Below are 24,694 nucleotides of genomic sequence, written 5' to 3' on the forward strand. Positions count from 1 at the left end.
AACGGTCTAAATCAAGCGAAAAAATTATCCGTGATGCTGAGATAAACCCGAGAGGCACCATCCTCTTCAAGTCCACCGAAAGAATTACTGGCCTATGACGCTATTGACATTATGAGAAGAACAACCCGAGATGTACAATTTACCTTCATCCAGATCAAGCAGGTGGCGCGAGATCTAAGGCTGCACATTAATAAAAAACTAAACAACCAACAGCATCAAGTGGCACCGGTAAAATGAGAACAATAAAGATAGGAGACTACAATTTTGAGACTGTTGATAATTTCTACTAATTAGGGTCGAAAATCACAACCGATAACTGCTACGACGATGAAATCCGCGCACGGTTATTTGCTGCCAACAGAGCCTAATTCAGCCAACAAAAACTTTTTCGCTGGAAATGTCTCACCGTAGAATCAAAGCTCTTACTGTATAGGACAATGATCTTGCCAGTCCTTATATATTCCTCAGAGGCCAGGATTCTTAGCAACAAAAATTCCGAACTGTTAACCGCGTTGAGAGAAGAATCCTTCGAAGAATTTTTGACCCCTTGCATGAAGATGGAGGAAAATGACGAAATCTATTGATTGTGGAAAAAGTCTGGGTGGGGTGGGCTGGTCACTTAATCCGTATGAATGAGGATGATCCAGCCCGGAAAGTTTATAAGGGCAATATCTATGGAAGAAAAAGAAGGCGTAGCATACCCTGCCTTAGGTAATCTGACGCCACTGCATAGGAGGAGAGAGTGCAGGAGTACATTTAAGGCGACTGCTAGGCAGGACTGCAAAGCTTCAGTAGAACATATACATATATATATTTCTTGCTCAGCACCAGCCACCATACAACAAGACTTTACATTGGGACGGGACGAACCATGGCTGTCAACATTCAAAAAACCCCTTTGACCCGCCCCCCATTTTCTTACAAAGGGCCTCTTGCAGGCGTAGAAGGTTATACGGGCCCTTTTAATCCTCAGTTTTATGTTTAGTTTCCAATTTAACTTAGGATTTAGGATCACATCCAGATACATTTCTGACATCAATATCATGAAGTCGTCGGCATACGACACCACTTTCAGCGTTCTACAGTATCTGTAGAATTATTGATATTAACAACCTGGAGCGTCCCCCTGCTCACAGTTCTGGTCCAGCGACTACCTCCAAATTAGATTGGATTCTCCGGGTTCTGGCTCATCTTAAATTCTATTCGGGTTAGAGTCACCGTGATGGCTACGCTATTAACGTTGTTGAATGCTACCTCCATATCTACGAAGGCAGCTAGGGTACATTGTCTGCAGTGTAGCGACTACTCAACCGTGCTAATCATCTCGTGAAGAGCGGTTTCGCTAAATATTCCTTTGAGGTAGGTGTACTGAAATTTGTAGAAAGGCGTCCTCTCCATGCTCGTCCTTAAGTGGATGTTCAGGCTGCGATCTTCGGTTTTTAACACGGAAGAGATGATTGACCGAAAGTGCTTAGTGGACTCATGGCTGCGCCAACCCGCTTTCGGTATGAAAAAGGCGCGTCGATCTTCAGGGGTGCGGTACGTATTTGACCGAAATATAACTCCTATAAATCTTTACAAGCAGTGATCCAACTTCTCTTTCGCTGTTTCAAGAGAATGATTGGCATTATGCCGTCTGGGTTATGAGATTTATATGTGGAAAACCTGTTTATAGCTTAGCTGACTTTACCCTCGGTAATTATCGATTCGATAATCTTGCACGAACGGAGCCCTATGACCTCCAAGCAAGGTTCTGACAACACTCCTCACTGGCGGGTAAGTGCATATGGACATGCATATGCTCCTTGTAGTACATGTTGAAAACCCTGCTCAGCTTCCTGAGGCTAGATAGATCTTTATTGCTTTACGGTGGGAATACTTTTTTACTGTATTTTGCAGATAAAATGCCGTTTATAGCCCTCCAACCTTTGGCTCTGGTTCGCCTGTCATGCGAATGTTACAATTGTGAACACCAGAAAGTTTATTCTTGTTAACCTGTTCAATCTGCCTTCAGTCAGTCCTCACATGATATCAGAAGAAGACTTCTAGAACGGGATTTAGACTGAAAAGTATTCATCTGGTAGGTGTGCATGCTTGTGTTAAAAATCGGGAGAGGGACTCATCTTTTTCGTAGATCTCCGAGCGCATAAAGACGTGTGTCTCGTATTTGCGTGGCAACCTATCAGGTTGGCCTTCTTTAAAACGTTATGTGGACATCAGGTATTCTAGTTCTTTTCTTGGAGCTGGTCAGTCGTGAGCCATATAAACCGAGGAAATATACATATTCTCCAGTCCCGTCTGCACCGGTTTGATCACCATTAGGTGACTGGAAGTCAGCACCGAATAGAGAAAGGCTCTTTCTGGTGAAAAAACATGCTCTAGTTCTGTCCCGATTGTCCTTTGTGTTGTGAATTCTAATATTCTAATATTTACTTTGATCCCCTTTGATGATTCGGCATCATTCGACCCAGGGCTCCTGTACCAATGCGATGTCGATATCTACCTTTTGGGGAAGACGAGCACACCAACTAAGGCAAGCTTCGAAAACTGCAGATTTATCTGCACAATTCTTACGTAGGGAGATCACTAGTCGCCGTAGGACCGTCGATTTTCATATCTTCCAAGAGCTCTTTGACGGCGTCGACTTGGTTCAGATAGTTGTTCGGTTCATACATTCAAATTTGCATTCCTGACTGCAAACTGCACTTTTTAGTCCGTCTTTTCAAGTGCCTCCAGGAACTCTCCGCTTGTGCGGAGTAGATAAGTTTGGCTGTTCACGCGGTTTCCTCCTTCTTGATCACCATGCAGTTTTCCATGGGGATCCTACCCTTTTGAAGACGCAGAGATCGAATAGCCTTGTCCTTATCCATGCGATTCAGCAACCAGATGCGGTCCCCTAGAAATCTTTTGAGTTTCACGACCTCCCAGGCGTTGTTGATCTTAGCAACACGAACCGCGAAGGTCTCTGAAGAATTGGTCCAAGTATATTATGACGCGATATCCACGGATCGACTGAGAGGAATCAAAGCAGGGGATACATTTCCCTGTTTCCCTTGCTCTCCAGCAAACACTCGATGGCCTCAAGGTTGGCATGCACCTCCAGCGCCAATGCGCCGCTACCGGAATTAGCAATCAGCAGTACCCGTAAGCCACTCATGGCCATGTCGCTGAAGTGTTTCGAGGGCGTGCTTCGTCAGCCTACCGTCGCTGCTGCACTGTTTGCAGAGATTGCTTGGCGTCCTAGCCCCTGGTTTCCTAGGCGTTTGCGGTTGCATTCTTCAACAATCGACTGGCACTTGGCGAAGTTCCTTTCATCGCCTGTTCTGTCAATTGGGGCTTGAGAATACACTCAAAATTTCTCCTGTTTATGGGCTAGTAGGCTGAAAATTTTGGAACTTCACTGCTCCCCGAAACGTCAAGAATGTCTCGAATAGAGACTCACCTACAGGCAACGACCTTTGGCTAATGAAAGCCGCCTATGATTGGTTTCTGGAATGTACGCACGCCCCTCGACAATGGTATTGATTGTCCTCAGAATGTTCGGTTCCTCCAACTATAGCGGGAATGCCAATTATATAAACTGGATTCGCTGGGTCTAAGCGAAGTAAGATAGTAGGAATTTGTGCAGCTCCTATCGCCTCGTCATTGGTAGCACATTGTCCGAGAACAGAGCCTGCCATATGATCAGTTGGCATTGAACTGACCGACAGCGTACGTACAATCAGATTCACCACGTTGTCTTCTGGTCGTGCGTATGAAGAGAGGCGCCAACGTCGGGCGCGAAAGGGATCATCATCTGATTGTCGCTTACGTTTACTTCTGTATTGCGTTGCAGGGTTGAAGAGCTGCGACTCCAATATCGACCGCTTGTATGATCCAAATATCGCCGCACAGTGGGAGAGCTATTTTGCCGGAAAACATACTGAGTAACACGCCGGGGTATATTGATGAACATTGCGCTGCTCTTTTCTCGTCTAGGTCGTCGGCCACGTCCCGAAGGGGCGTCATATAACCTGGCTAACTGCGGAATCATGGAAGCGGATTGATGAACGGAAGGGGTTGAAGGTTCTATTGACCACTGCGAATGATGTTGGTCGTGATGCGCTCGAACTCCAATGCCGAGCGAAATCCTGAGATGCGTTGAGTACGTCGTGACGAAAGGCGGTGGTCAGGGAAGCGGAAAATGTCGCAGATCACAATGATATATATATATGTGGTCGCAAATTTTTCGATGGTCCTATGAACGAGGTCGATTTCTCTTGCGTAGGGACGAGCAGCTGAAAAGATCGGAAGAAAACTTCACCACGTTTCTTGGCCATATCACATCTCGTCAAGTTCCCCTCTCTTGTGGATGAAATGGCTAGTCACCGAAGCATGAGGGTACGGACTGTTCTTCCAAGCAAAAAAGAAGCCATTTCGGCCATGAATGCATTCAAACCTGTGAAGGCATTATGCCGTTAGGTCTCTCCTACGAGTACGAAAATCATGAGTATACAAAACCTTTCACATAGAATGGAAGAAGCTGATGATCGCTATGATTCCAAAGGAGGAAACCTTGATCGACAGTGAGCAGGTTAATCTCCGCTCCGCATTGTCATGCATTTACAACGGCAACATGCGAAGTTTAGATCTTCGCTGTACCTGCTCTTTATAGATTTCCAGAAAGCTTTCGACAGCGTGAAGAGAGAGTGTATCTGGCGTGCTCTACGCAGGAGGGGTATTCCCGAAAAAGTAATTACTATTATCAGTGCACAATGTCACGTACTGCATCGAGATCAAATCTCAGAGGATTTTGAGGTCCAAAGAAGAGTCCGCGAGAGTTGCATCCTGCTACTATTATTTTTTAAGGTTTTGTTTGTAAAACAAAACCTTATTAAAATCGGTTTACTGTCTGTCTGTCTGTCCGTCTGTCTGTCTGTTTGTCTGTCTGTCTGTCTGTCCGCCACACGCATTTTTCTCGGAGACGGTTGTAGCGATTGGCACCAAATTTGGTAGGAAGGTGGGAACTGTGAACGCTCACGCATATAGTGAGTTACATCCTTTTACGTCGAATTTAAGGGGGAGTCCTCATACATGCAAAGGGAGGGTGTAAATTTTTTTTTCATCAAATATAGTCATGTGGGGTATCAAATTAAAGGTCTCGATTAGTACTTTTTGAAGCCAGTCTTAGTTTTGACATTTGTTGAAAAGGTTTGGGGTGCGGGGGGTTGAAAGTGGTCATTTTTTTAACGAACCCATTCTCAGAAACTACCCAACCGAGAAATCTGAAAAAAATCAGGGGGCTGTCACTATATGGTGCCTAGGCTCCGAAATACCCTTCATACCGATGCCTGTTCAAATAAAGTTAATAATAGTACATTACTATAATTTTTAGTAATTGACAGGAAAACCCCCCTTAAGTTCACCCTAGAATCACAAAATTTTGCAACAATATAGACTACAGCATAGAGCATGCCAAATTTGGTGAAAATCGCACTATTACTAACAAAGTAATACTAAGTCAAAGCTGTCGCTTCTCTGCAAATTCCAGACTATGAATGTCAATATCACTTGAAAGTATTATAGCTATTTTCACATAATATATGCATATTTTACGTGCTACATGCTAATGGGACAAATGCACACCCAAATCTCTTCATAAAAGAAATAAACAAAACCTTTCATACCTGAAGCGTCTAGCTTCCGGTTTCCCGACTTGTTTATTATTATTTTTTCTTTGTTTGTTTTTTCTCCGCGTCTCGGACGTTGGTCACATGACTTTGAATTTGGGAAGGGCCTTAGGTAAAGTTGGACTGAATATTGGGCTGGGCCAACAAAATCAAGTTTTTCAGTCTAACGGATCATCGCAATCTCCCTATCTGCGTTAATAAGCAGAGTACCGAAGACGTTGATCAATTTGCGCGTAGTTTCCATCGACGGTGGCACCGAAGTGGATATTGCAAGGCGTATTAACAGCGCTATATCTACATCTGCCTGTGTCTGTTGAGACTGCTCTGTGCTAGTGTTTTTTGTTGCTCGATGGGAGTAGCAGTTTCACTAGAAGCCTCCAAACCTTCGTGAATACCCGTTCGCCTCATATGAACGGAGTACGCTGGCCTAATGCTAGTAAAAACCAAGAACTTATTCAGCGTACAGGCCTTGCACTCGTAGGCAAGTTTATCGAAAGGCAGAATTGGCAGTGAATAAGTCACACATTACAGAGGGACGAAAATTGCATTGTGGGCTGCTCCATGCAGTGGAATCCACTCTCCCAAAATGGCCGACGAGTGGGTCGCACAAATGGAACTTGATGCATAACAACGGCGAAGAAGTGCGGGCGCCTCGGGGAGTCCCTTGAGGAAACTCAAACGCATTTCGGGTAACCTCGAATGAGAGTGCATAGGTGTGATTGACGCGCTATACTCCACCACGAGATAAATGGAAACCATATATATTTTAATCGCGTTCATCGATAATACCGGCGTCTTTCTTCTTCGTAACCTTGTGCAAAATATGGAAGTTCTTCTGATACTGTTCTGTGAGCAGGTCTCTAGCGGACTTCCGCTTCTTCGCTGGCTTCCGGTAGCTGATATCGGAGTTTGTTCCTGGGGGACCCTCGATATCAATGATTTCGGGATAGGAGTTCTGTAACTGGTACTGACTACGTTCGATTCGGTGACAGTCGCTTTCAAGCTGGAAACCGTTATTCCGTATGCCGCCTTACTCCCGGAGGTTCTTACGATTTGTATTGGCACAGCGATGTTACAGTTAACATCGACTGTATTCGCGGATAGTACAATCAGTGCTACTGGCCCGTGCGTTCATGTCAACAGTTCGTCATCCGATGATGCCCCTGGTATTAATACCTCTTCTTCCTCCAAAGTCGGTTCACTGGCTTGAAATTGCAATCTATGTCTGAACCTGAAGACGCCTAAGGTATTCAAAGTCCGCATACCAGAAGCCAAGTTTCATCTCGGCCATGCAACGCTCGAACTTTGGGTTCAGTTAGCACCTTTGCCAGTGCAGATTGGCCAGTCCGCAGGCCTGAAGATGAGTGTTAAGGGACTTGGTCAATAACCTTGCTACTTCAAGAACCCAAGACCACTACTTGTAAGCATGGCTAAAACATGATGAAGGAAACAAAGAACTTACTCGTTCAATAATATTATGTAATTTGCTATTTAAAGTAGATTATTAAACATTAGTTATGAGGAGTATATAGCGGTAGGTCCCATGGTCTACGTCAGATTTTTTGGCTATCGTACCTTGATCGCAATGCTTAGTCCAACACATTATAAAAGCATAATGGTTGCTTCCAGATGCAGTATAGTCTTGCTGGAGTTGCTCCAGGCATAATTACAGAGGTGACTAGGTGATGAATGAGTGGATAAGCATTGAATTCTACAAAACCTTAGGAAACTTAAAACCAAACTAGTTAAGTAGAACAGGACTTGTAGCAGCAGAATAGGAGCACATCTCATCTGCATAATCTGATTGGTAGACCGCGAACATTAGTAACATGAATATGCACATACCCCCAACATTCTCGCATATATAATTTCGAGATACAGTCAGGCACACAGACTGACCGATGAACATGAACAACTCCAGCAGCATATACTCATGATCAAGTGTAGAAGAGAGCAAAAATATGTATCTTCAATAACGTCAGCTTAAACTCAATAAATTTCGTATCGGCAGTAATTAATTGCTTGACCAAAAAACCTGCAAACTCGACAAAAGCCGCGCAGACTTTTAACACAACACATGCAGGCGGACGGACAGACCGGTAGAAAAGGTAAGTAGTCAGGCTGGCGTTTTCTGTGGAGGTATGAAATGTTGGAAGTTTTTTTATCCTCGCCGATCAAACCAAGACGGACGTAACAAGAACGTAAATTAAGATAAGAAGCTCGGCCACATGATGACTTATCACTTCAGTCGGGGCTAACAGAAAAAAGGAAGACATTTGCCGCGCATATTCTTGGATTGGAGAGTGTTCACTTTATAGTGGAGGTTGGTCGTTGTGCGGATCACCGGTCAACATTTTTATGGATAAATCACTCAAGGAAGGTGGATTTCTTGATAAATTTTCGATGGGGAGTATCGAACCAGGTGAAACCAGGACGAGGAATTGAAGGGATATTGTTGATGCTTAAAATTTGGGAATTATCCACACGAGATAAGTATAATCAGCATTCCATTTACTCGAAAATTAGGTTCAAGTCTGAAGGTGCGTTCACTCTCTGGTATAAACGGCTTAACTTCATAAAGTAACGAATGACACCCAATGCAAACATGAGAAATCGTAAGTTAAGATTCAGTGACGTCAATTTCGATCACAGATGAGTCCATTGTGGAGTTTGAACTTTTCCTGAACTTGACCCTGGTCCCATTATTGTTGAACTGCGTGTCATCTTTTTATCAATTAATGCATAAAAAAGAAATTTGTTGGTTGAATATCACAAAATATGAAGCTCCCCATATTCCATGATGTCCTGCTGATTTTTCCATTCATCTTAAAAGCACATCCTTCAGCCTCCCGGTTTTCAGCTCTATCGTCACACTCTACAACCTAATGTATTTCATATTTATTTATTATTTATCGGCCATTAACAGCATTGCTCGTTTATTGAAGTAATTAATGGATATTTTAGGATAAAATGTCACCGCGTCGGGCTCCACATGCTGCATGCACACGGCAAACTGGGGGAGGCTGGAGGTTGGAAGCAAATTCCCCATTCTAGTTAGTTGCGAGATAGATTCATTGCTTACACAAAATAGTTTAAGGGGAGACATGCAGAGGGTTCGTATTAGAAAAGTGATTGAGTATACAATAAACAGATTCAACCAACATAAAAGAGTTCATTACGATAGTTGATATCTGAGCCAACTTTCAAAGTTTGAGTATGGATGAAAGAAAACATTTTTTGTTGGATAATTTTTTTTTTTTCATGACATACCTGTATTTCGGGAATCAGTTTTTTCTCCCTTGCATACAAAATTATGCTTACGACAAAAACAAGTCGGGAAACCGGAAGCTGGACGCTTCAGGTAAGAAAAGTTTTGAATATTTCTTAGTACGTAGCACGTAATATATGCATATATTATGTGAGAGTATCCACTTTCGGGTGATATTGACATTCATATTCTTCAATTTTCAAAGAAGCAGCAACTTTGACGTGCTATAACTTTGCTAGTAATAGTGCGATTTCCACCAAACTTGGTATGATCATGCTATACATTATAGCCTACATCACTGCGCTAAGATTAATTTAAGGGGGGTTTCCAGCCAATTACAAAAAATATAGTAATATACTATTATTAACTTTATTTGAACAGATATCGATATGGAAGGTATTTCGGAGCCCAGGCCCCATATAGTGGCAGCCTCCTGATTTTTTTCAGATTTTTCGCTTTGGTAGTTTCTGAGAATGGCCCCCATAGAGAAATGGTCACTTTCAACCCCCCGCACTCCCCACCTTTCCAACAAATGTCAAAACTAAGATCGGCTTCGAAAAGTACCAACCGAGACCTTTAATTTGATACCCCATATGACTATATTTGATGAAAAAAACAATGACACCCCCTTTTGCAAGTATGGGGACCCCCTTAAATGCAACGTAAAAGGATGTAATTCACTGTATGTATGAACGTTCACAGTTCCCACCTTTTTACCAAATTTGGTGCCAATCGCTATAAACGTCTCCGAGAAAAATGCGTATGACGGACAGACAGACAGGCGGACAGATGTATACAGCTGCTACGCCTCACCAAGTCTGACACTGTCTGAATTCGAGCAAATGCTTGATAATCTTGTTCTCGACGCAAGGGGACGAAGTCCAAAGGTGATTGCTGGTGATTTCAACGCTTGGGCCCTTGAGTGGGGTAGCAGAGAATCAAATGCCAGGGGGCATAGTTTATTAGAAGCTTTTGCAGCTGGACATAGTTTTGGCTAACGAAGGTTCTCTGAACACCTTTCAGAAAGGGGGGTGAGGTTCAGTTGTAGACCTGACCTTTGTCAGCCCTGCGCTGGCGCCTAGTATGTCCTGGTGCGTGAGCAAACGCTACACCCACAGCGATCACCAGGCAATCTTCTTTGAATCATGTATCCAGCCACAGCGCAAAGACCTATCATGCCCGAAACCGCGAAAGATTTCAGGCTGGTCTACAAAATCTTTGAATGAGCAGACCTTCATAGAGGTATGGTTAGATCAACCTCATAGAGCAGGGACCTCTACAGAAAGAGCTGCATGTGCCCCAATGCATCGTCAAAGCATGTGACGCGTCCATGCCTAGGAGGTGCTCATTCCCCAGTAGGAGACCAAACTACTCGTGGAATGGTGAACTAACTGGTCTTCGATCAGCCTGCCACCGAGCCAGAAGATCGGCTTAGAGGGCTTTAGGTGGAGTATATCAGGGGCAAAAAGAGTGCGCCTATAAGGCAGACCGCAAAAACCTCAAGCTCGCCATCCAGCGAAGCAAGAGGTAATGCTTTAAGGAGCTCTGCACAGAAGCAGACATAAACCGCTGGGGGTGCCTACAGAATCGTGATGGAACGATTCATCTCCGCACGTGTCCCACCCTCTTGCTGAAAATCATCCAGGCGTTATTCCCCCGGCAAGAGGAGAGCACCGACACATTCCAACCACCTCTGAATGTAACGGCAATTCCGCCAGTCACCAGAGACGAGCTGTTGGATATCTGCGGTAGAATAGGGGACAATAAAGCGCCGGGCCTGGACGGAGTACCGAATAAGGCCCTTAAGCTTGCCGTGAAATCCAGACCGGACATGTTCGCTGAGTTGTTCGAAGCGTGCATGTCCGAGGGGATATTTCCAGCGGCAGGGAAGCAGCAGAAGTTGGTACTTTTGCCTAAGCCTGGTAAACCTCCAGGTGAACCATCCTCATACCGACCCATATGGTTTTTGGACACTGTTGGGAAAATGTTAGAAAGGGTAATCTATAATAGATTACTCCCGGTTGTTGAGAGCCAAGGCGGCGTTTCAGATCGGCAGTATGGGTTCTGTAAAGCCAGATCAACCATTGATGCCATCAAATTAGTTACTGGCTTGGCCGAATATGCAATTCACGGAAAGGATAGTACCAGCAAATATGAGATGAGAAAAATGCTTTCAATTCGGCCAATTGGAATCTAATACGGAAATCTTTAGCGAAGGTTGGTAATCCCGCCTATCTCGCTGCTATCGTCGATAGTTATTTAACTGAAAGGAGGCTCTGGTATGACACCGATGACGGATCCCAGGAGTACGCTGTTTCCGCGGGTGTCCAACAGGGCTCCGTATTGGGCCCACTACTGTGGAACATCATGTACAACGGTGTACTTAACCTTCTCCTTCCGGGGGAAGCCATAGTGGTGGGTTACCCTGACGACATAGCGGTGGTTGTTGTTGCAAAGCATCTCGAAGATGCTGAGTTATACTCAAGTGAGGCAATCGGTGCTGTTAAAAGTTGGCTAGAGAGCTCTGGTCTGACACTTGCGGAGGAAAAAACGGAAGCGGTCCTCATCACTAAGTGCCGAAAGAGAAATTACGCCTGTATTAAGATCGGGAATCAGATCATCACTTCCAAGCCAGCTATCAAATACTTGGGGGTGGTGATAGACAGGAAGCTTAGCTATAAGCAACATGCGGTATGTTTGCGACAAATCATCAACTGCAGGTATGGTCCCGGCAAGGATGATACTGAACGTGGGAGGGCCACGGCATACATCTAGGTTGCTTATAGCCAGGGCGGTGACCTCGATCATGCTCTATGCGACCCCAGTTTGGAGGGAGGCGTTACGGATTTCAGGGAACGCTACCAAACTGAGTTCAGTCTACGGGAGGACAGCCCTGAGGGTATGCTCTGCCTTCAGGACTGTCTCAGATAATGCAGCATTCGTCATCTCTGGAATGATGCCGATTGACATCTTGGCATATGATATACAATGCGAAGCCAACCTCTTCCTCATCGCGGACGAAGAAGATGAAAGGGAGAGATCCATAAATAGATGGCAAGAGCGGTGGGAACGCTCAGGAAAGGGTCGGTGGACTTACAGGCTCATTCCTGCCATCAAGGAGTGGTTAGAGGGATGACACGGTGAGATTAATTATAATATCACCCAGTTTTTCACGGGGCATGAAGGATATCTCCAATACCTTCACAGGTTTAAATTGGAGACCTCACCCGACTGTCCAAATTGCGATGGAGTCCCAGAGGACCCAGAGCATGTATTCTTCCACTGTCCGAGATTTGTGGAAGAAAGGAGGAATCTAGAGCAGACTCTAGGAGAGGTGCTGGTACCAGAAAATCTGGTGCCGAAAATGCTGGCACATGAAGAGAATTGGGATGCGGTCAACTGCATGATCGCATCTATCCAAAATAAACTGCGAAAAGCAGACGAGAGGAGAAAAATGCGATCACGTGCGCCGCGTATAGAAGAAAGATGCTAAAGCTAGAGTGAGCTGACTCCGCCTCGTGATGTAATACCTTATGGTGGTTCCGCGGGGTAGGGAGGGAGTCGGGAGTGGTTTTAGTGGGTAAAAATCCCACACGCTGGTGTGTCCAGACCAGTGTCTTTTGAAGATTTCCACCTCCTCTAAAAAAAAGACAGACAGACAGACGGTAAACCGATTTTAATAAGGTTTTGTGTTTACACATTTTCATTTCTCTGGTGAGGCTGCCAGAGGCACTGGACTTTAAGGACAACTCAAAATCTATATTCTCGTACTGTACTAGCAATATAGCAACACTAATATCCTAGTATTGAACTGGGTTATACTTTGGAAAGGGCATTTCGACGATACTTGTGTCCTAGTAGTGAACTAGATCACAGTGTGTATCTCGGAAGGGGACATCAGACGGTGGAGAAAAGTCTTCATCGGGATCCAGAGCGATCATTAATAAACATAAGCCGACAGTTGGAAGGCTACAACGCGTGTAGTATTGGCCAAATTTCCACAATGGAGAAACTGACGGCTATTTAATCGGAGTTGGGTATAGTTGCTGATCAACTTTAAAAAGGATCCAGTGTCCAGCAAGACAAGAAAGTATTTGCACAAAAGGTTGGGATTAGCGGAGGTGTATTGGTCTGAGTATGGCAGAACCCACGACTAGTTAAGTCCATTCGAAGAAACTGCAGCTGAACATCCCTACTTTGCAAACCGCTATTACGAAGAAGTCCGCAAAGTTTACGAGAAACTGATTCTCGTATTGAAGGAAGGAGAAGGAAAATTGTAGGAAACGACGTCCGATGGTGACACCATGGCGACAACATCTAGAGGCAAGCCTGAAAATACACCAGGACCAAAGTGCTCTGAATGTCATGTAGAATTCAAACTCACAGGTGATTCCGGAGAAGTATCTGAATCAAGGGAAGTTTTCGGAGAATGCTTAGAAAGCAGAAAGCGCTAATGAGGATCCTGATGCACTTCATTCAGGACATTGAAAAGAAGGAAAGCGACCAACATTCTTAGGAATACTACGAACTAAAAATCAACCTGCTTCAAAAGTACATCGACGAACTGGCAGAGAATGACCAGACAATATGGGAACGTGCCGCTAAAGGAACGTCATCTGAGTACCAGCCTGAAATTTTGCCAAGAACTGCATTATTGGACGCAATAATTTCGCTACAGGAACGACTGAGAAACTACAACTGGAGCCGACGACTCTCTGCATCGTTCAAGTGTAACTGCCCAAAATTGTTCTGCCGACCTTCGAGGAGGTTACTTGCAGTGGGCTCATTTTCGCGATTTGTATCTTCAACTGATCCATAATCGTGCAAACAGCAATGCGCAAAAAATGTATTACCTGATAAACAATTTATCAGGCGAAGCACGACGACAATTTGTCAATCTCCAGTGAAAATTATGTAGACGCGTGGAACACAGTGAAGGACAGATATGACAATAAAAGGCTGTTAGTGACACTTTCTCAATAAATTGCTTTCGCAACCATCGAGTTCTGCCGAATCTGCATCAAGCGAATGAAGCGAAGCGAATGGTTGTTGGGACTTAAGCATTTGGGCATTTCCATCGAATCTTGGGATCCCATATTTCTCCACCTATTAGTGAAGAAGTTAGACCACACTACACATGCGCTGTACGAGCAATCGTCGAAGGAATCTCGCGAGCTAGACTCGATCGAGCATTTTCTGACATTTTTGGAGAATCGATTCCAGAATTTGCAAGCGTTGGGCAAAATGGGCTCGATAACAATGAATAAAAAACAGCCAAAACCTGCTTCTCTAGTGACGTCATCTAAGGAAAAGGGATGCATAGTGTGTGAAGAGATCCATCCACTATATTTTTGCAAAAATTTCCTGAGCCAATCACCAAAGGTTCGCCGCCAAATTGTGAAGAATAACTTATGTTACAACTGCTTGAAAGCAGAAGTCAACAATATTCCCAAAAAGGATGCAGAAAATGTTCGCAGCGGCATAATACGCTATTATACGTATATATGATAGTACTTCAACAAGGGATCATCACCTACCAATCAAAACATACGGTCAACCTCGACACCAACTCAGCCGCAAGCAAATGCATCGGTAACGCCAATAAACACAACAATCCTAGCAGCCAAGGCCAGCAACAAAAAAAGGGACAAGATATTGTCCCTTTTTTAGCACAATACTTATCAAGGTGTTGACGATGGATGGTCATGAACTTGAGTGCCGGGCAATCTTTGATTCCGCGTCGACTCGCCTTGAAGGAAATTCCGGATGCATTGTGCATACAAGGAATCTGTCAAGGGACTCAAAGAACTCAGTCCAGAGTAAATTTTTCAATCCAGTCCAGGACAACTGGATTCTCAAACAGGATCGAAGCTTTTGTTCTACCCCAAATTACCACATATCAACCGTCAGAATTCTTAGACATCGTATCATGGCCCATTCCACAGAATGTTTCGCTTGCTGATACTGGATTCAATCATCCTAATCAGATTGATATTCTCCTTGGAGCTGAAAACTATTTGTCGCTACTTTCTGTGGGTCAAACACGATTGAAAAGGAAATTGCCGATTCTACAAAATACTGTATTTGGATGGATCGTCTCCGGTCGAGTAGCGAAGTCTGATGCGGCCACATATGGCTGCGGCATTTGCAGTCATGACTATGAAGAACTTCAGGAGAGGGTGTCGGATTTCCGGAAACTGGATGAGTTGAAGACAGGCTCCAGGTTTACATAACAGGAAAAAGGATGTGAAGAGCACTTTCTTGCTAATACTGTAAGAGAACAAGATAGACGATTCCCATTGCCATTCGTGAAAGATCCCAAGTTGTTGGGTGACTCCAAGGAGATAGCATACAAACGTTTTCTGGCTTTGGAAGGTAAATTGTCCCGAGACGGATCGCTGAATCAACAGTATACGGAATTCATGAGAGAATACCGCGAGTTGGGGCATATGGAAAATGTCGATTTCCAGCAGATTCCTATACCCCACTACTTCTTGCCTCATCACTGCGTCTTGAGACCAGGCAGTACCACAACCATAATACCTTTGGTCTTTGACGCATCGGCTAAGACGTCCACGAATATCTCGTTGAACGAAGTTCTACACACTGGCCCATTCCTCCAAGACGACGTCTTTACCGTTCTTTTGCGCTTTCGGCTTCCTAAATGGCTTCCTGGTGGAGAGAGAATGTAAATCAATCCGTTAAGTGTTATCAGCTTACTACCGTAACGAACGGTATTACAACAATTAGAGTGATAGCAACGCAAGGTGAAAGGTCAGAACCATTGGGGTCGCAGGCAATAACAATATTTACGTCGATAACATAATGGCAGAAGCCAACAGTTTAGCAGAAGGTCTGGCAGTAGGAAGACAACTAACAGAATTGATTCGTTCAGGAGGGTTCAAATTGAGAAAATGGTGCGCAAATCACAATCAACTGCTTCAGGGTATTCTCAAAGAGGACCAAACGGTCCAATTCGGTCTAAACAGCAAAGATCGCTACTATGTGACGTGGCTCCCACAAGATGACAACTTCTGTGTGAAAACTCTCCAGTCAAGCGACAGTAAAGTAACAAAGAAAACAGTGTTCTCTGACATAGCGCACCTCTTCGACCCATTAGGACTAATGAGCCCAGTGGTGACCAAAGCAAAAATATTCCTTCAGGCACTCTCGAATCTAAAAATGGACTGGGACGCAGCAGTGCCATTGGAGACGCATTCATTTTGAACGAGGTTTCGTGAGGAGCTGCAATGTTTAGAAGACATCAAATTTCCCAGAAATGTATTCTCTGGAAACACACCTCGGAACATCGAATTACATGTCTTCAGCGATGCATCAGAAAAGGCTTACGGGGCGGACTTTTATGTACGACCACACCACAAGAGCTTACCTCCATTGAGCAATGGCGACATGTGCCCTACAAGGAGAATTCGGCGGATTTGGTTTCACGTGGAATCTCACCCACTAAATTAAAAAATAACATCACTTGGTTTTACGGGTCGAGGTTTCCACATGGTGGAGAAAAGCCTTCATCGCGGTATAACTCCAAGTAGTTTCCTCGAATTTTCGCTTATAAGTGAGTAATTTTAATTAAAATAAGAGTGGAGTGAGTAGATAAAATCACTTAATTGTTTTCATTCTATTCGAGACTAGGAACTCAGGGAGGGATTCACTCCTAGACTTGCTTCGCTGCATAAGAAAACCAACAAATATTTCAATTTTCAAAATACGACGGGACATCGCGGCCTATCTACCCTTAACATAATATTTGTTATATTTTCGCTAACCTGCCATGGCTGAATCGTTTTGCACCATTCACACGTTCACATTATTTGCGTTCACCATAGAGTCAACGATGAAGAGGAATACAAACAGTAGGTACAGGTCTATCTTGCCAGGACTGTGTTTTAGTTCGGCTTCAGTTCAGTACAGTTTAGCTTAGTTCAGTTCGTACGTTTGACATAAATTTTCTTTATTATAATTGCCCCGAAATTTATTATGAATTTACTTGCGCGCCGCGACCGACAACGTACACCTAGTTGGAGGGATTTGTCTCTTCGTTGCATAGACTCTTATAATTTTATGACAATTCTAGTGGGTTTCGTCGCGTATGGCGGCACCCTGATGACGGGCGAGAACAGGATCATGTTTTTCAGGAAGATGGGAACGAGGACGATATATTTGTAATGCTTACCCCCATGTAGCTTTGCGGAGATACATTTCATTTCTTCTCCATTTAAATATTATTAATTTGTCCCAAACGTTGCAGCAGAGACAGGAATAAAATACGTTTTGAGCACATACATATGTGTTCATACTGACTACTGAAAGAGTAAATATGTAGAACTCTTCCACAATCCTTTCTTTGCAAAGGACAGCATCTCATAGTCTTCAGATAATTTTGTTTTTGGGTGATAAAAGAAAGCTTAACGTGTTGAATGCCAAAGCTTTCCTTCTTTCTTCCGAAGTTTTTATTGTCCTAGAAGGATCCTAGTGCAGACTGAACGCGACTCCGCCTTGATTAGGAGTTGCTACTTTTCCACAATTCAAAAAGATTAAACTCATTTCATTGAATTTTTTTCACACTTTTAGCATTTTTTGATATCCTTGTGAAACTATAAACAATATAGGCACCCAAATTTTCAAATAAAAAACTTCTTTATAAGGACTGCAACGCATAGATGGAAGCTCTTGTGCACTCCACGATTTCATTTCTTAAGATTTTGTGTAAACACAAACCCTTATTAAAATCGGTTTACTGTCTGTCTGTTTTTTTTTTTTAAGGAGGTGGAAATCTTCAAAAGACTCTGGCCTGGGTACGCCAGAGTGTGGGATTTTTACCCACTAAAACCACCCCCTTTGGATCGTGGGGTCCTCTGGGACCCCGTCGAAGTTTGGACAATTAGGCGAGGTATCCAATTTAAACCTGTACAGGTATTGACGGTATCCTCCATGGCCGATGAGAAACTGGGTGAGATTATAATTGATCTCCCCACGCTTCCTCTCCAGCCCCTCCCCGATGGAAGGGATCAACCTGTAAATCCAACGACCCTTTTCTGACTGGTCCCATCGGTGTTGCCATCTGCTTATCGATCTGTCCCTTTCGGCTTTTTTCACCTACGATAAGGGTGAGATGGACCTGGTGTTATAAATGTTCACCATTTCGGTTGCGGGATCTCAATCGGCATCATTCCTGAGATGACGAACGCTGCATCATCTGAGACGGTCCTGAAGGCAGAATGCATCCTTAAGGTTGTTCTTGTGTAAACCGTACTCAGTTTTTGTGCATTGCCTAAAACGTGCAGCGCTTTTCCCCAAATTGGGACTGCATACCGCAAGATAGAACTCACCACTCTGGCTATGAGCAGCCTGCAAGTATGCCACGGTCCTCCTACGTTCGGCATCATCATTGACAGAACCATACTCATGATGGATGCTTTTTTGCGAGTATGCTCTATGTGCTGCTTAAAATTGAGTTTTCCGTCTATCATCACTCCCAAGTATTTGATGGCCGACTTGGAAGTGATGACACGATTGCCTCTTCTAATCCAGGCGTAATTTCTCTTGCGGCGCTTAGTGATGAGGACGGCTTCCGTCTTTTACTCTGCGAGTGCCAGTTCAGCACTCTCTAACCAAGCCTTAACAACACTGAATGCTTCGCTTGAGTACAACTCAGTATCTCGAGATGCTTTGTGACCACAACCAGTGCTATGTGGGGTTATCAAATTAAAGGTCTCGGTTGGTACTTTTCGAAGCCGGTCTTAGTTTTGACATTTGTTGGAAAGGTGGGGAGTGCGGGGGTAGAAACTGATCATTTCTTTAATGGACCCATTCTCAGAAACTACTTAACCGAAAAATCTGGAAAAAGTTAAGAGACTGCCACTGTATGATGCCTAGGGCCAAAAATACCCTCCATACCGATACCTGTTCAAATAAAGTTAATAATAGTATATTACTATAATTTTTAGTAATTGGCAGGAAAACTCCCCTAAGTTCCTCCTAGAATCACGAAATTTTTTTAGCAATGTAGGCTACAGTATAGAGCATGATCGTATTAAGTTTGGTGTATTACTAACAAAGTTATAATAGGTCTGTCGCTGTCGCTTCTGGTGCAAATTCAAGACTTTGAATGTATATATCACTCGGAAGTGGATCTTTTCACATAATATATGCATATAGTACTTGCTGCATACTAATGGGACAAATGCACACTCAAATTTCTTTATAAAAGAAATGCACAAAACCTTCCATACCTGAAGCGTCTGGCTTCCGGTTTCACGATTTGTTTATAACTTTTTGATCGCTGAGCACTTTAAGTAGGAGTAAAGCAAACTGGGAGAAATAACCATGAAGCAGAGTTGATTTATACAATCAAAGGCTTTCCTGCACCTCATAAAAGGCGGGCTATGAGGGACAGATTTTTGTTGGTTATTAACCTGCAAATTTCGAAATTATTTTGCTACTGAAATATCAACAGTGTCTCGGGAAAAGTGTGACGTCACGGCTACGACCTTTGGCTATCGGAAAAGGGCTTTGATTGGCTTCTGGAATGTGCCTACACCTCTGTGAAATAGTATCGAGGGCCACTAGGATGATCACTTCATCTTGGCGATATCGGCAGAACATTTTGAGCCTAAGGGAAGTGGTATGGTAGGACTCTTTAGAGTTCTCATCACTCCCCTGTGACTATGTACTTTTGTTCTTTGGTAAACTTGGTGGTGGCGAATCCGCTGTCGGACTGACACTGACTGCTGTCATAAGGCACGGTCTCACAATCTGGGAGATCATGAAAGCGGACCATGTTGTGTTGTTGTGTTGCTGATATCTCTCGAGGCTGATATCAAGGTCTGTCTCTCTTATTACGCCAATTCAGAAATCAGCTTCAAAATCAACTTCTCACTGCAATGTATGTTAGTCGATGTGATTAGCTGTTCATTGCCAGTCAGTTAAAACCAAACTGACCTTATGGCAGGATGTGTAATCGAATAATGTATTGCCTGGCTACTCTCACAGTACGATGACCGCATTGGTGAGACCTCAGCCTTTCGAACTCATTGCCCCGGGTTCGAATCCCGGTTCGTCATGGCTCTTTGTGCTCATTTTCTACACCGAGGGCCGTAGAGAAAAAATTCAGCGCCGGGGCGAAAATAATAATAATAAAATAATAATATAATAAGAAAATAATAACTCCGCCGAAGCCGGTCCCAAGCCCGGTTGTGAAAGGAGGAGGGATGGATAGCTTCAGTCTGAATGGCTGTACGCCACCGCAGCGTCTCAGGATGTAGGTGAGGAAAGTGCAGGAACTTTGCAGTCTTGCAGATTACTCACTAAGGAAGCTATCTACACACCTGGCAGCTAGGGATAAAATGCACCACCAAAAAATGAGAAGAAGGAGAAATTTAAGGACCGGTACGGATAACCGGCGGGAGTCGTCCGACTTGGTGACTGGGTCGGGCTCTCGTAATGGACAGCACGGCGTCGAAACCGCTAGTCGTGGGGCGGTTCGACGTCTAGGCGCCACAACGACCAGGAGCACAGCTCCGCCTGCTGCAGCTGTTTCGCCGCAATCTGTGGCGACCACTTCAGCAGGTTCGCGTAGGAAGCGGATGAAATGGACTGAAGAAATGAACCTCTTCATCATCCGCTCCTACTACGAAATAACGGCGGGGGCGAGTACAACATCTTACCACCCCTTGTTGCACCAGAGATTCGTCGAGCGTTTCCCGCAATTCGCGCACGTGACTGTGCAGCGAGTCGCAGACCAGTACCGCTTCATCACTCGCAGTGACACAATCCCGGCCACCATCAGGGAACGTGTTCGACTTGAAGTCATCGGGGAAACTGCTGACCGAGAGTCGATGGGGGCAGAGGCGGCGGCATCAACAACACTACGCCGCACTGCAGGCAACAGGTTCAGTACTCGCCGAAGCACTCTTCTCCACCGTCCAGCTGGGGTTTCCGCTGAAGTTCGGGACGAATTCCAAAGAGCGTGTATAGAATTCTCGGATATGGATCCTTTGCATAGACCAGGTATTCCCAGGCTCTATGCATCTCCAGCAACTCCGGGAATTCTATCTCAAATCAATGATGAGATTGCATCTCGACTGTGTGCTGATATGTCGCTGCTGCAACTACAATCACTTGTGTATTGTGGTGCAGTTGCGGCTATCAGATTGCACGGTCAGAAGATTCGCTTTCGCGTTATTGGTTTGAGTGACAAAAGAGATCCACCATGGAAAATTCGTCTGGAACGTCGGCGGGACTCACTAAGGCAGGACATTGCTAGACTGATTCAGATCAGCACTGGCAATGCCAGCCGACGAGTGAGAAATAAAGTGCAGAGGGTTTACCGGAACTATGCCATCCCCTGTGAGACACCCGTTGTTGAAATTCTGGACACACTAAAACAGAAACTTTCTGTCATATGCAGTCGGTTACGACGGTATGGCGAAAGTTATTCCAGACGTGTCCAGAATGCAACATACGCGAGGAACCAGCGGAGCTTTTTCAGATCTCTCAACGAATCCCAACAGAGCGCCCAGACAATACAGTTCTCGGTGACGGAAGCGAAAGAGTATTGGGGTGGACTTTGGGGGTTACCTGCCCAGCTTGCTGAGCATGCTGAGTGGATCACCGCCGAAGGCACCCGCCATGCCAATACACCTGGCATGAATTTCGCGGATGTTACCGAAGAGGAAGTTCGACAAGCCATAAACATCTCGAAGAACTGGAGGGGCCCAGGTCTGGATCGGGTGCAGAATTTCTGGTATAAGAAATTTACCAGCGTACACAGTCGGTTGGCACGCAGTATAAATGAGGTCATGAGTCGGCCGGAGGAATTTCCACCTTTCCTCACTGCGGGAATTACCTACCTTATCCCTAAGAAGGACACGGTGCAGGACCCCGCAGACACAAGACCGATCACTTGCTTACCAACCCTCTACAAATTCATCACGTCCATTATTAGTGGAAGGATCAATGCGCACCTCGAGACCAACAACATTCTGTCCGAGGAGCAGAAGGGCTGCCGAGTTGGGTAAAGGGGTTGCAAAGAGCAATTCATTATCGACTCGGTAGTTGTAGGACAAGCAACTAGAGGCCAAAGAAACCTCTTCAGTTGCTATATCGATTATGCCAAGGCTTTTGATAGCGTTCCGCATACCTGGCTAATCGACATCCTACATCTGTATCGCATTGATCCGAAACTAATAAAGTTTTTGGCGACAGTCATGGAAGGGTGGCATACCACCTTGTCAGTCCGTACATCTGAGGGTGCTAATACCTCAGAGCCCATCCGTATTCGGAGGGGCATCTTCCAGGGGGATTCATTGAGTCCTCTTTGGTTTTGTATGGCACTGAACCCCTTTTCATGGCTACTGAATGATGCTAGAGGGCATGGTTTTGCAATAAAGTATGGCCTACGTGCTAAGTGCGAACTGACACACTTGATGTACTTAGATGACATCAAGCTGTATGCTGGTACTGACGACCACCTCAGAAGTCTGTTGCGAATAATAGACATGTTCAGCCGTGATATTCGGATGGAGTTTGGATTAGACAAATGTCGAATCCAAGCCATCCGCAAAGGTCATCACGAGCCACATGCCGGACATAGCATTGGTGACCTCCACATCGAAGCTATGACCAAGACAGACTTCTACAAGTACCTAGGAATTCTGCAAGGAACCCATGCTCGAGTTGGTGATCTGAAAGAAGCTCTGCTGTCCGAATTCCTGCGACGTGTAAAGCTGGTGCTGAAATCGCATCTCTCGGGGAAGAATAAAATAAGCGCGTTGAATGTATTCGCTATCCCTTCACTGGCTTATGCATTCGGAATATTGCCGTGGACGAAGACCGACCTGGAAAACGTCCAGCGGCGGATACGGACAACTATGTCCAAATTCCGAATGCATCACCCAAAGTCTGCCGTGGAGCGGATGCCTCGTGACATCGGAGGTAGGGGCGTGGTTGACGTGGCGGCACAACATCATCGCCAAGTCGACTCGCTGCGCGCTTATTTTTACAGTAAAGAGCAGGCGAGCCCCTTGCATGCGGCTGTCTGTAAGGCAGACTGTGGACTGACTCCACTTAACTTGAAGGATCGATCTTTCAATCCTCTGAGTGGGGTGAAGTCGGACCAGGAGCGGATCGAGGAATGGAAGTCGAAGGCAATGCACGGTAAACACGTGAATTGTCTTTGGCAGCCATTTGTCGATTTGCATCTGTCGAACAGGTGGCTGTGTGCTGGGGAGCTCTTTGCTGAGACGGAGGGGTTCATGTGTGCCATTCAGGATGGCGTGGTCGCCACCCGAGCTTATTAAAAGCTCATCATGAAAGAACGGGTGGAGAACGACCAGTGCAGAATGTGTGGTTCGGCGTTAGAGACGTTGGACCATCTCATTTCTGGCTGTACTGTTATGGCACCGGTGCAATACATCACCAGGCATAATGCTGTATGTAAGGTTATCCATCAAAACCTTGCATATAAGCATGGGCTGATCACGGGAACATGTCCGGTTTACCGATATGAGCCGCAAGCAGTACTTGATAGTTCTGCTTACAGCATGTATTGGGACCGGCAAGTTCTGACTGATCGCCATACCGCACACAACAAGCCTGACGTACTGCTAGTTGACAAGACGGGTCGCTCCGCGTATATTATTGATGTTGCTATCCCCCATAATAGCAACATTGAACGGAAATACGTGGAGAAGAAGGTGAACTATGAGCCATTGGCTCGAGAAATCAAAGAAATTTGGCGTCTCGAGCGGGTGGTTGTAGTTCCCATAATATTGTCAGCTACAGGTATTGTACCTAAATCCCTGACGGCTTCCCTTGATGTCCTGGGACTTTCGCACAGTCTGGTTCAAACCATGCAGAAGTACACTATTCTGCATACGTGCTCGATGTTGCGGGGAGTACTCGACGGATTCTCCCACTGACCTACCACCGGCCACCACCACCAGCGCCTCTTTAGTTTTTAAGTAGGTAGGATTGTCCGAGCCTAAATGTTTGGTACTTAGTGCTAGTATTCGGTAAAATCCAGCATCTGCCGAGATTGTGATAACTCGGAAATGATAATAATAATCGTTGGCGCAACAATTCATGTTGGATCAGAGCCTTGAAATGTGTTACAGCACTTCATTCAAGACCGTAACGGTACACTAGGAGGCAATGTGGTCAGCATTGCGCTCGCCCGAGAGCCGGGGCGAAAATGCTGCGGAAAAATCGGGCCTGAGATGGAAATCATTCGGTTCTGAGATGAAAATTACGCGACCCTACCTGTTATTCCCTTTTTCCACTGAAGGTTTTATTCCAGACCTCTGGGGTAACTTCCCCCCCCCCCCTTTTCACCCCTTCTCGTCAGGCCTGTCTCCATCGCATTAAACGTGATGATTTCAGTTAAAGAATCCCAGAAAATTTGTCAAAACCAACGAATAAACAGCTGAAAGTGTACCGAGGACGCAACCGACAGCGGTGCAGACAGTACACAATAAGACGCTTTGTGACTCTGTTGGTGTTCATCAAGGAAGCACCCTCTCACCGCTCCTCTTTGTTTTTGTCACACGGGATATCCAACGTCCAGCGCCCTACACACTGCTTTATGCAGATGATGTTTTCCTAGCATCTGATAGCAAAAATGATCTCGAGCAACTTGTCCAAAAATGGAATGATCGCCTCATGCAACACGGTCTCAGATTGAATCTAAACAAAACTGAATTTTTGACGACCGATACCCACGAAACAGGCACAATCA

Source organism: Hermetia illucens, chromosome 3 (assembly GCF_905115235.1).
Source record: "Hermetia illucens chromosome 3, iHerIll2.2.curated.20191125, whole genome shotgun sequence".
Classification (NCBI taxonomy): Eukaryota; Metazoa; Arthropoda; class Insecta; order Diptera; family Stratiomyidae; genus Hermetia; species Hermetia illucens.